The 13,136-nt window shown below is 31.6% G+C and overlaps 1 long non-coding RNA gene and 1 pseudogene across 2 annotated transcripts in view; both read left to right on the top strand.

Annotated features, from left to right (window-relative positions):
* The window catches only part of LOC149554885 (embryogenesis-associated protein EMB8-like), an 84,524-nt pseudogene extending 77,570 nt beyond the window's left edge, over positions 1–6,954 (top strand). Inside the window, exons 5-9 of the transcript XR_016364451.1 lie at positions 1,169–1,311; positions 1,417–1,514; positions 1,625–1,719; positions 1,862–1,915; positions 6,711–6,954. The product of XR_016364451.1 is annotated as an embryogenesis-associated protein EMB8-like (transcript). The remainder of the gene's footprint in view (positions 1–1,168; positions 1,312–1,416; positions 1,515–1,624; positions 1,720–1,861; positions 1,916–6,710) is intronic.
* Positions 1,925–6,287, top strand: LOC149554886 (uncharacterized). The gene is made up of 2 exons (XR_016364428.1): positions 1,925–2,511; positions 5,819–6,287. It is a non-coding gene; the product is annotated as an uncharacterized LOC149554886 (long non-coding RNA).
* Positions 6,955–13,136: the final 6,182 nt, after the last annotated feature.

Here is a 13,136-nt window from a genome sequence, read left to right as displayed (position 1 = left end):
AACATGATGATAAAAGTAAATAATGTGATAAACCATTTGAATTTCTTATAAAAAGAGTTGTAAGAAAATGCTATTTTAAGAAAGAAAAACAATGGCAAGAAAAAGATTTAACTAGATCAATGTGATCAACATTAATTGCTTCAACTTCATGATTCACAAATCCTTCAAGTGCATGAACAACTCCTAGGAAATGGCTATACAACAGGAAACATGCAACTGATGTGACTGTTTTCTGAATTGATTGATTAATTTATAGATCACATAACAGTAGTTCTATGACTTTTAAATTAATTAATAAATTTAACAAATGGTTACATCAGGTGCATTTTTTCTGCTGTATAGCCATCTCCCTCCTCTCGCATGGCAAGGGTATACTACTCTTCTAGGCATTGTGTACTACAAGTGAAACAATTTATAGATTTTGTCTCCGTGTTGGACAATTTCAATGCTAGCAATGTGATCAATGGTATTTATATGAAACAATTCCCTTCCGGTCCAGGGAGGTAGAGGTATGGAAAATAGAAGTTAGTCATATCTTTATGTGTAAGCAGGAGAAATGATCGAATCAAGTATTCTTAGGGAAATTTAAGACTTATGAAACACAGATAGATTCCAGAGGGCAAAAGCTAGGGCGACCACAAATACTGGACATTAAAATTGGATCCTTTTATAGCTTTTCACAGCCTCTAGGCACTGTCTTGATGTATTACAGCTTGGAATTTCCAATCTCATTGACTGCATTTGGACATGTATGTATGACATTAATTTTTTCTTTCTTCATTTCCTATTAGCTTTAGTGTAATTGATTTGTATTTACAATAGTACAGTCATGATTTTGAGGGTTTTTGAGTTGCTATCGCATCACACCATATGTAAAGAAATGGTGTTACAGTTTCTATAGACGGCACCCTCTCTTGCATGCAAGTTTTAGTTGTAAGAATCTTCACACCTATTCACATTCCAGAGATTTATTTTCTTGTTCTCACTTACGACCATATTTGTCATATCTTGTAACTGCACTTGTCTTTGGCACCTTTTATTTTCTTGCTCTCACCCATCTATATATTTGGAATATCCTTTAACAGCATTTATTTTTGGTGCCTTTCTTACTTAATACCAATCATTTCTACATATAACTAATTTGTGGAGTTCTAAATTGCATTTGGAGGAGGCTGGTAACTGCCCTCTCTCTGGCACGGTTTCTCTTTACAACCCTTTCAACTTGGTCATTGCAGATGAGGATTTTCACAAGGGTTTCAATAACGTCTATGATAAGGCTCTTGGTAGAGGGCTCCGAAAGATATTTAAAAAGTAAAGAATTCTGTAATCTTTTCAGGACTTAAATGTCATGCATTAAATTTTACTTTCATCTCTCTTGTATGAGTTTATCTCATAGCTCTTTCACTACAATGACAGGCATGAACACCTCTTTGAAGGAACAGGAGGCGAGAACAATTTAGCCTTGGTAGCTAAGGCAACAACTGTTCGAGATTTTGATGCAGGCTTAACAAGAGGTTTAACTTGTTACATCTGATTTTAGTACAAGATCATGTATGTTGAATGGGATATAGTTGCTTATGACATCATTGTCAAATTCTAATGCATGATTTTAATCTTTTCATAGTATCCTTTGGGTACAAATCAGTGGATGACTACTATGCTGATGCTAGCAGCTCCCAGTCTATTAAATATGTCCAGACTTCTTTACTATGCATTCAGGTACTCGACTTTCTTATGTTTCAGTAAGGATCATTTTTTCATTAACATAATACAATTGGTACTTACTAACTTTCTACATCGACTTTTTAGTATTTGAATTTGAAATGCTTGTAAAGTTATTACTAATTGACCTTTGTTGCAGGCAGAAAATGATCCAATAGCTCCCTCTCGTGGCATACCTCGAGAGGATATCAAGGTATGTGATATAAATATATGATTAGTTTTCTGTACTAAAATACTAGTAATTAAATTTTACTTTTTTAGATTATTGAAAGCAATCTGGACTTCCTTCGTTCGCTGCTAATCCTAAAGGTATGTGGAATATGGTTGTAGATGTCAAATTTGTTATACAAGTTTTGTTAATGTCATAATATGTGCAATATTTTATGCTGTATATGAAAGGTTTTGGAATAATTAAAGTAATGATCATGTATTGATCAGATGTGGAATTGCATATCACTTATATGCATAAATATACCAAATTTAGTCAATTTAAATTCTGGATTATTGATGTGATCAATACACTTCACACTTACAAATTTCTGTGTTCTCTTGTTTACATTAGTAATGTCGTTTAAATATAGTCTTTGCTTTAATATAGTATGAACCTGATGTTTTGATTCCAAATACCAGATTGGAGAGCCATTTTCAAAATCCTCTACCTCCATGCATATCTTACCTACTCATTCACAACCACTGACTTTGGGCAATTTAGCCTCAAATCTGGAGACATAGTCATATTTGGCTTGATTAGTCTCATGGTCATTGGTTCTTCTTGGTTCTCCAGTGTTCGTAAGTATCATAAGCATTTCTTGCAGATTGTTGATGTCACTGTCATTCATCACTAACTTTAATATCAATGGATTTATCACATAAGGAATCACCTTCAATTTTAGTTGAAGTTATGTGTGCACAAGAGCCATTATATATCCCAAGACAATGGGACAGACTATTTTTTCTCCTTGACGTGTCTTGTTTATTATGAGATTTGCAGGAAACATAACTACTTAAGACAACTACTTTAAATGTCGGGGTCTTTTATCTGCCATTAACTAGATGAAAGGTGTTTATGCCTGTATCTTTAAAAATATTACTTTCATAGATTTGGTTCCTCAGGGAATACCTCATTTTATCCCATTTTGGGCTTGCTGCTTTTTCATGCATTTGATAATAAACCTAAGTTGCCGGTTCGGGTTCGGTTCTAAGTTCAAAGTTCAAGAACTAGTTCACAAGATCGTCAAAACTTTGGAAGGTGTTTTGGGTTCGTTAGTACAAAAACATGTAAAAAAAAAAAAATAATAATAATAAAAAAAGAAAAAAAGAAAAAAAAAAAAAATATATATATATATATGAAGAATGAGTTAAAATTAGAATGTAGCATCGTAGCATAAACACATTTAAACAACAAAAACACCATAAACAGTTAAACTTGTAATCATAGTGATCATACCATCATATAGTTCAATCAACTTTAAAATCAAAGATTCATAACATTATAAATATCAAGTTGAAGTATCATTGTTTCACGTTCATTGTTCAACTAATGGAATGAAAATCAGAAAAACTATTAATATTCTAAGTCATGTGCTCTCCCCTAAGACAAAATAACCTGTTTGGAAACATAAAATGACAATAACTTGTTTGGAAACATAAAATGACAATGAGAGGCCATCAAAAGAAATTCATAACAACTGTTAAGGTTGTGGATGCCAAAAAACATTTAATTTTTGCCTCAAAAAGCACTTTCCAGTCGTCTGCGGGGCCTAGTTCGCTGCGGGTTCAAACTTTTTTGTGTTAGTTCGCCTGGGTTCGAACCTTATCGAACCTACAAGGCAAAAACAGTACCCTAGTCGAACCAAGTCCGAACCGGACCAGAATTGCGAACCGGTCCAAACTTTTCCTGGTGTGGAGGGGGATAGGGGGAGGTACCCGTGCCTATAATTCAAGGGAATGTGTCTCCATGCCTTGGGGCCTTGTTTTCATCTCCTTGGCTTTGCTTCCATGTATTTTACTATTCAAATGTCATTTCTAGGATTTAAGGAGTTTCCATGCAGAAAACTAACGTGATCAATCCGTTGTAGACTTGTTTTTTATTATAGTGGTAATGTACCTTGATGCATATTTTTTGTCCATGAAATATTGTATTCCTTATCAGCTTGGTAGCGATTTAATTACGACATCTTATCTATATTGGCACAATTTGCTTAAAACCTTGTCCTACTTTTTTCTTGAAAAATAAGTGCTTGCTCATCTTTTGTAGCTTATCATAGTAATATAATAGAGTCATTCCAATGTCTATAGACTTCTCTTTTGTGTCCGTACGAAGTATATTTTTGCTATCGTAGATAAGATCTTGAGTACTTTTCTTTTCATCTCAAGTTTCTGATCCTAATCCTTGTCATCTCACCATCTTTACCTGTCATGTGTGTTTGTATACACCTCTCGTTGTCCATTTGCTCAGCATTATAATTATTCCCTGGGTTTACCCTTTTTTCTCTTTTCTCAATAAAGAAGGCGTAATTTTGTATTAGATCATTTAATCTTTTTCTATATAAGTAATTAACTTATTTAACAAGTGTATAGTTCAATTTTATAACTTGTTAGATCAATCAATTTCCCTTACATATCATATTATCTTCCTTAAATACCTTATTTTTGTTCTTTGAATTATTTATTTTTGGGAATTTCTCATTTGAAAAAATCAATTTTGGCTCTTTGAGTTACTGTTTTCCATGAATTCATTATTTGATCTCCAACACTTCTTATTTACAACCTTTTACTTTCCTTTGATTTCTCATTGTGTCAATGAGTACACACTTGTATTGAGAAGTGAGGTTTAGTGAATCAACATAATTTTTTATTTTATTTTATCTAAATCCACATCCAAATCCAACTGTAAGAATACAAGATTAACGTGGAAACCCTTTTGAGGGAAAACACTCTGCATAACTTCTCATCGAGATAGTTTTTACAGTGAGCTAAGTTACTCTAGGTAGCTTTGATTTGAATGAAGAATTGTGGCCCATCCTGAGAAAAAGTAGCTAGCATTTTTGTTTGGCCCCTCTTGTTGCCCCTCTTGTTTTGTTGTTTAGTAGTCCATGGATTTGCAATTCGTTAGGGTTGATTAATTGAAAGAAAAGTTCAATACAATTTGAGTCTGAAAACAAAATAACGAAAACAAAGACTATATATAACATTTTCACATGGGAATTCCCTTTCAGGTGAAATACAGTCTATTCATCTTTGCAAAACTTGATAGTTCTTTAATACAATAATGAATTTCTCTTACTACACGCATACAAATAGATATGTTGAAAGTGCTTCTATATGTATTCCTTGATATGGAGACTTATTTATATTTGTGTTTACATTATTATATTTATGTTTTAAAATTCTCTATTAATATATTGTAGATTTCTTATTTATATTTGTATTCGTATTTATATATAGATATTGAATATATTTCTTATTATAGTTGTATATTAAGATTTTTTTTAAAAAATGTATATGTTATTGGGCTATATTTATGGTCAAACTTGTTTGTAATTGAAGATGGATTGATGTCTTATTTGTGTTTGGGATTCACTCTCAGTGGTTTAACAAAAATATTTCTTGGGTTTGGTATGGTTGGTTTTAACATTAAGAATCCTTGGAACTTTCCTATGCCACAGAAATTCATTTGCAGACAGGAACATTCAACGACAAGTATAATAGTAGTTCAATTTGATAAAGAATCAATCTTTAGGTATTAACAAATTGGTGATTATTGATGGTTAGACTTGTTTCTACTTAAATATAGATTATCTATTCTTTGTGTTCAAGATTTAGGTTTAGTAGTTTGACAAAAATGGTTCGTGTTTGGTACAATTGGGTCATGTATATTGTTAAGATGTATATCATAGGTGTACTACTGGTAGAGTACTCTCCGAGTTGCAAAAACTGGCAGAGTTATCTTGGCTTGGCAAGTTTTTATGACTTTTACTGGTGCCAAAAACTTGGCGAGTTTTAGTTAAAAACTTGGTCATAGTTTTATAATAACTCTTGCAAAAAATAGCCCAAGCTAATTTCCTTTCTCCTTTCTTAACTTGTATTTTGCTAGAGGAGGAAAATAGTCTTCCTAACACTTGCAAACTGATTTCTATCGATTTGAAGCGGATTTGAGGTGCTTTTTGAGAAGGGTGACATCTATGATTTTGAGAGGCAGGCTATGGAGCAGGGGAATGGATTTGGTTTCACACTAGATGGCATTCAGTTGAATGAGTAATCAATACTAGTTCTAAGAAGTTAGAGGCAGAGCTACATCTAGATTGGAGGATGAGCCACAAACTAAGTCAGATATTTCGAGTGAGGAGGCACAATCATGCTAATGCAGACTTCTAGGATTAGACCTTCTAGTTCTACGTCTCCCATAATTTTTACAAGAGATGGGAGAGGATAATTTAGTTGTAATCATGTATTTAGTTTTACATCAATTATTTACCAATTTGCTTTCAGCCATCAACATTCCTCACGAGAATGCAATTTTGTACCCACTTTATGTTTAAATATATCTAGAATAAGCTTGTTTCTTTTGTGTTCTCATTTACTGGCTCATTGGATGCATCTTCCCATTGAATTTTGCGAAAAAAAAAAAACTTCATTTTTATTAAAATTAATCAAATTTTTAAGTTCATTACTTTTTGTTGAAAACTGGCCGAGTTTTTGCCAAATTTTCTTTCTATGCCTTGCCTAGTTTTTGGCTTTGGTGAGTTTTCCAACTATGATGTATACAATATGTATCTTGTTAAGAATTCTACAGTGCATTATTTCTGTGAAATCTATCTCCTATGTGAAAACGGGTTGGTTTTCAAATACAGAATGTACCCTACTTTTTCAGGCAAATCCAATGGCTTTTGGTGGCGATTCCAAATGTTGGTCGTCTTGGATAGGTTTCCATGCTGCATTATATTTGTGTAATTTATCTGCTACGTAATCTTTCTTGCTTTTTTCAGGCAAATCCTCATTGCTTATTGGTGGTTACACCAAATGGTGGTCATCTTGGTTGGGTTGCGGGAGACGATGCTCCGTTCGGAGCACCTTGGACAGATCCTCTAATCATCGAATACTTGGAGATTTTGGAAAACAGCTAAAGAGAACGGCAATCACAAAGGACACTTGATGGTATTCACACTTACAGCGTTTGATACTAAACAAGATCTAAGCGACAGTAAAAAGCCCGTGGAGAGCCTCTCTTGAATATGGTACCGTCTATGTGGTAATTCTTCTCTCAATATTAATGGATTCTTTCGACGAGTATAAATGCCATTCATCATGGAATGTTATTGTTTGACATTGATTATTGTTATTTTTAGCTATAACATGCTGAACTTATAATTATATAATTTTGTATTATTATTTCAGAATTTGTTTGTCTCGCTATTTAAAAAATTCACATTCAAAACAATTAAATGATATGGATGTATTTCACTCGAGATCGTATCCTGCCGAGATCTTATGGATTGTTGGGTAGTCATTTCATCTACACAAATACAGTTGTGAAGAAGGGTATAAGATACAATGTGCCTAAAATTATTATTAACTAGCAACAGTGTGCCGATGAGATGAGATTTAAGAGAAAAATGTAGAATGAACATTAAATAATGTAAATATAAGTTATGTTAAAATGAAAAAAATAAAAAAATAAAATTGAAGATTAAAACATATATATAAAATTTACAATATTTAGGAAATTTGAATATTGCTTAAGAAATGTGTTCAATAATTTCAATATTTTACAATTAAATTTAATTTATCAAATATGAAAAAATAATCATTAAAATAAAACATCAAAAAATTTATTACAAAAAATTAATAAGAGAAATACAAAAAAAAGAAAAGAAAAATAACGATATCTCTAACGAATATTCTATTGACTAAATAAATTATAGAAACTGAAAAAATAATATTTAAAGAAAAAACTAAACTAGTATAAAAAATAATTTAAAGTAATTTAAAAACTAAAACTTAAATCAATTTAAAAAATCAAAAGTTCAATAAATAGAGATCACAACATAATCTAATGTGGAGATCACAAGTAATTATTTTTTAAATAAATAAGAAAAGAAAAACAATAGTTAAAAGTGGATATTTAAATTGTAATTTTATATGAATAAATTATATTATTAATAATTTTTAATTTAAATAACATAATATTTACTAAAATATTTTAAATAGATTGATAAATATTATTTATTTAAATTAGATTTATCAAATATGAAAACAATAATCATTTAAAAAAATCCATCAAAAATTCTATTATGAAAAGTTAATAAGAGAAATACAAAAAAATTAATATCTAATAAATATTCTATTGATTAAATAAATTATAGAAACTAAAAAATAATATTTAAAAAAAAAATTAAATTAATATAAAAAATAAATTAAAATAATTTGAAAACTAAAATCTAAATCAATTTTAAAAATTAAAAGTTAACTGAATAGATTACAATATGAGCTAATGTAGAGATCACAACTCATAAATAAAAAAAGAAAAACAATAGTTAAAAGTGGAGATAACAACTAATAAATATCAAAACAAGAGTTAAAAGTGGAAAGAGTTAAAAATTGGTCGGTAAATAATTAACGGGAAGGATTTTCAATTTTTCGGTCAAACTTTTGCAAATTTTTCGTCAAAAATTTAATTTTCGGAAACAAAGTCCTCACAAATAGCCTATCGGCTAAATAATAGCCTTTCAAAATCTAGTCTTCAATGCATTCAGATGTATAATAAATGATATTCATGTCTTCTCCCATCCGTTGCTATCTTGTGAACTTTGAGGATTCGAGTTGGGTTTACAATTTTAATTTCAGGAAATATTTTATCAGCTTTGGGTGTTAATTTTTTTTTTGGGATGTATTAGACTATTGAAAGGTGAAAATTCATATTATGTCATTTTGAATAAGGTGGTAGGATGGAATTATTATTTTAATTATCAAATATTCTTATCAAATAACTCAAAAGTATAATTCTTCATTTCGATAATGTTTCCGAACTTCAAAAAAAAAAATGTCGAACTTCAAAGTTATCTTAGTAAAGAAGGTCAAACCAAATTTTTTTATCCTGACAAACTTTGCCAAAAAAATAAAAAATAGAAAAAATGTCCAACTTCCAAGCTGTCCTAGTAAAGAAGTCAAACTATAATTTTTTATCATGACAAACTTTGCAACACTTTCTTCCCCAAACTTTTAAAAATAACAATATTCAGAGCAGGTTGTTAGAGTTAAATTATTGTGCTCAATGCTTAGCATGATTGCCACAATCAGGTTAGCTGTCATATAAATTGTTAAGGATAAATAAGGATATTATTTATTTATTATATTTTTGACTTTATTTATCTAATTGTTTGTGGTGAACTCTTTGACATTAAAAGAGTCAAAGTAAGTCTTATTTATAAGATGAATTTCATAAGTGGTTTGTGTTATGTGACTCTCTATTATTACATGTTTTAATGTTCTTTTCACACACTAAAATATGCATTGAAAAAATAAGATTTTTATTATTATGTAAAGATGGGTATATCAAAAGTGGGGTATATGGTTTGGTATATTAGTTTGGTAGTATACAAAAATTGAATTCTTTTAAGTGATAAGGAATCAATTTGTCTTCATTTAATACTTAAATTCCTAACAACATCAATCATACAAGATATAATGATCTTGTAACATGAGAACACCATATATATGGGGAAACTCTTTTGAAAGAACTTCAAAACAAAATATTGGTTGTATAAAGATATCTTACAACAAGTTTCTAGTCACCTACCCACAAGAGACACTAATCACCACCATTGAACACGTGCTTAAAATGATGTCATGCCCAAAATTTGACTAGGAAAAAACAACCATTTTTTTTTTAATAAATAAACTTTTTGGTCTACTATACACTGATCGGGTTAAGGAAAGAAGTCAAAGGATTAAAGTGTGTCATAGATACATACCATTAGGATTTAGGATTGTCATTTCCACATACTATTTGGGATCATACCCCTAAGTCCTAACGTTACGGGAACCCTTAGTTCCCGTTGAATCAGTCGATCTATTGATAATTAGGTTCAAATTACAAGGGTATGCCCTCAAGTCAATATACCTTTTAGGGTTCCCAAATCTTAGGTCGACTATATAGCTATTCCTTCTTACTCTATGCTAAGTCAATATGTGAGGAGAGTCTAATTCTACCTCTAAGGGTCAAATTATAACATACTTAGTCTGGGTATTATCTTGGCTTTTTTTTTTTTTGAACTAATTAATATTACAACATTTACCATTAAACCGTTACAACATCTAAATCATGTTGTGTTATAAACCGACCCATTACATCATCTGATCCAACTTGAATTATATTATTTCCCGATCCACTAACCATCTTCTAGGTTTAAGAATTTAGATGCAAATTATCCCAGACTATAGTTGTCCTATATTTAAATTTCAATGAAAGAACTAATACCTAAAATTTCCAACCAATTCATTTCCAATTCTACCTTTTGATAAATTTTCTTTTTAAAATTTAAATTTATTATTATTATTATTATTAAAAAAAAAAAAAACTAGATTTTGAAATGAGAAGGCTAGCAAATTTCCTTCACAATCATTCTACATTAATCCTAATTAACTATTCAAGTCTAATACTTAATCCTTTCAACCTCACTTATTAGCACTTGATTGCAATAACACTCTTCTTCAAATGTTACGTACATTAGTCCTACTAACAAAGCACTCTAAATAATTATCTATCTCTAATCATCCATTTTAAAACATGACTAACTACCATTTCATAATTTGTTAACTACCCTTATCTATTCCTCCCTTACCACACTTAAATCCAAATAGCCTTAACTAAGGCCCATACAACCCGAGTTGGCCTAGTGGTGGAGAACTTGTACTCTTGAAAGAGAGGTCACAAGTTCAAATCCCACTGGGGGGTAGGGTATGTATGCCTCGTTTGTAGTGCTAAGCGCCTCTCGAAAAAGAGTACGAGGTAGTCCCATATCACTGTCACCATATGTAAACCTAAAAACTATGACATAGTGTCGTGGACTATAAAACTCACTCACTTTTTTTTTCCCCCTCAATCTTACTCACTAATATAATCCTAAAACATTTAAAACATAATCCATACTTATTTTAAAGATACTACTACAACTCTACCCAACATTTATCCAAGGCTAAATGAGGGCTAAGACCCTTCCCTTAACTGCCACTTCCTAACCCAAGGGGCCTAGTTCTCTTTATCAAGAGTGGTTGGCGGCTAGAGAAAGGCCAGCTCAGGGCATGTTTTAATGTGCCAAAAGGTTGGCACAAAAGGAGCTTCTATTACTTGGCTCAAGGAGAGCAGTATCACATGCATTTAATCATGATACGCTTGGGGAAGCTCATCATGAGTTTTAGGTGCCTAGGCAACTTGGGTCTGACATAGTGTCAGTTTGCTGCCCCCATCTAGTGCTGTTCCCAAGGAAAAATGGGCACCATTTTTCTTGGGTTTATATGTTTAAAAATTATACATTTACATGATCCTTAGGATAATACCTAGTGCTTAAGCAAAATGGTGTTTTAGGTGGTCAAGTAGTATTGTCACATATTTACATATATCTTTTAGCAAAATTAATATATGTATTAATTTGGGAAGGATGTGACATGGTCACGTAACTCATATGAGTCTTTCTCCTTTACTTGTTTATAGGCCTAAAATTTAATATTGGGGTGAAGCTCTACCCTATGTCTTATTTTTTATTGTTATATGTATAGGATTTTCATTAGCACATTCTTTTCTGAATATTTTATTCCTCTATATTATGGAAGGTGATTTATCCTCTCTCCCCATATATTTTCCAGAGAGGAATTATACTCATACAACATATTTCCTCATAGACTAGGACTATGTATTTTTTTTTCTTTAGTTTTCTTTTCTTTTGTTCTAGTATTATCTGAATCATTTTCTCTATGCAACCAAGTTATTCTGAATCTTAGCTTGATAATAGTATGATGTTATTTTGATACTTTGATGTACATTCGAATGAAATGGATCTATTACAAAAGTCTTGTATAATACTCAACACATGAACTTTCTTTTGTAACAAGGGCAAATATGAGCTAATAAGTAAAGCTATTCTATCAGTAATGAAACATGAAAACAATATTTCCAAGGCAAGATGAGATTTCCTTATATGGACACTGAATATTTCAATACAATTACATAGAACAATATCCAGATCTCTTTATTCCTTTCATGGATATATCTTTCACAAACTGAATCTAGAAGGAAGACTCCATTTTTTATTTATTTATTTATAATACATCTAAATACATAATACAAAGTTTTACAATGCAATCACCTATGATATTGTTCACAATTCTTATAATTTCTCTTAATGGAGTCAATCTTAAAAAAAAAAAACATGTTCTCAAGATGAAAATATCTCATCTTCAATATATTACACAAAAACTACATCATGAGTTCAAAAGTGCACAATACAATATACCACAACATGGAGAAGGATTCCATCCTTTTAAATACATTTCAATTGACATATTCCTTCATTAATACTATGCAATCTTCCATTTCCACAACATAAATGAGATGGAGTGAGGTTCTCCATTACGTATATAAGGCACAAAGAAAAAAAATGTTTTGTCCTTCAAGCACATTTACAAGATGACCATACCAAGCATGTTTTACCTTGCTCCCATGAGTTCAAATCTGCAATACATCACAAGAAAAAACAAGGACCATGGGTGCTCTCCACCCAACCATAGTATCCAAAGAGACCACCCCTGTGCTAGGGGAACAAGGCTCAAATCAGGATTCACATACACACTTGCAAGAAACATATAAATTACATATCAAAAACTTCAACAACCCCATCCCAAGGATATTTCACAAAGGTTCACCAATGGAACCTTGAACATAGGGTGAAGGTGTGCTCACAAGGAGGTTTGCCATATCATATCATATATGCCATAAACAACTTTCATGCCCTTTTGGGGCTTCATAATTCAGCAATATCATGCCCTTTCGGGGCTTCACAATCAACAAAATATCATGCCCTTTTGGGGCTTCATAAACATCTTCCACCACACACACTACCAACAACTTTAGCTTCCTTCAAACCCATACTTCATTTACTTCCTTTCTTCACCATTTTTCCCTTATCACCCCAAGGCAGAATATGAATGAAAATGGCATACAATGGAGCCCATACTCCAAGGTCCTCAATCATGCAAGCCCAACTTATGCCCATTCACCCTGGACTTCTCTTCCCTTCCCACAAGGGTGAGTGAAGCCCTCACACCCATGATCACATTCATGCACAAACCATGGAAGATTGACAACAAGAAAATAAGGAAAATCCAAACTTCATACTCACACCACACAACACAATACA

Source organism: Cupressus sempervirens, chromosome 5 (assembly GCF_028749045.1).
Source record: "Cupressus sempervirens isolate cs-2001-9-10 chromosome 5, ASM2874904v1, whole genome shotgun sequence".
Classification (NCBI taxonomy): Eukaryota; Viridiplantae; Streptophyta; class Pinopsida; order Cupressales; family Cupressaceae; genus Cupressus; species Cupressus sempervirens.
Note: the sequence above shows the minus strand (reverse complement) of the source record. Positions and strands in the feature narration are given on the sequence as shown.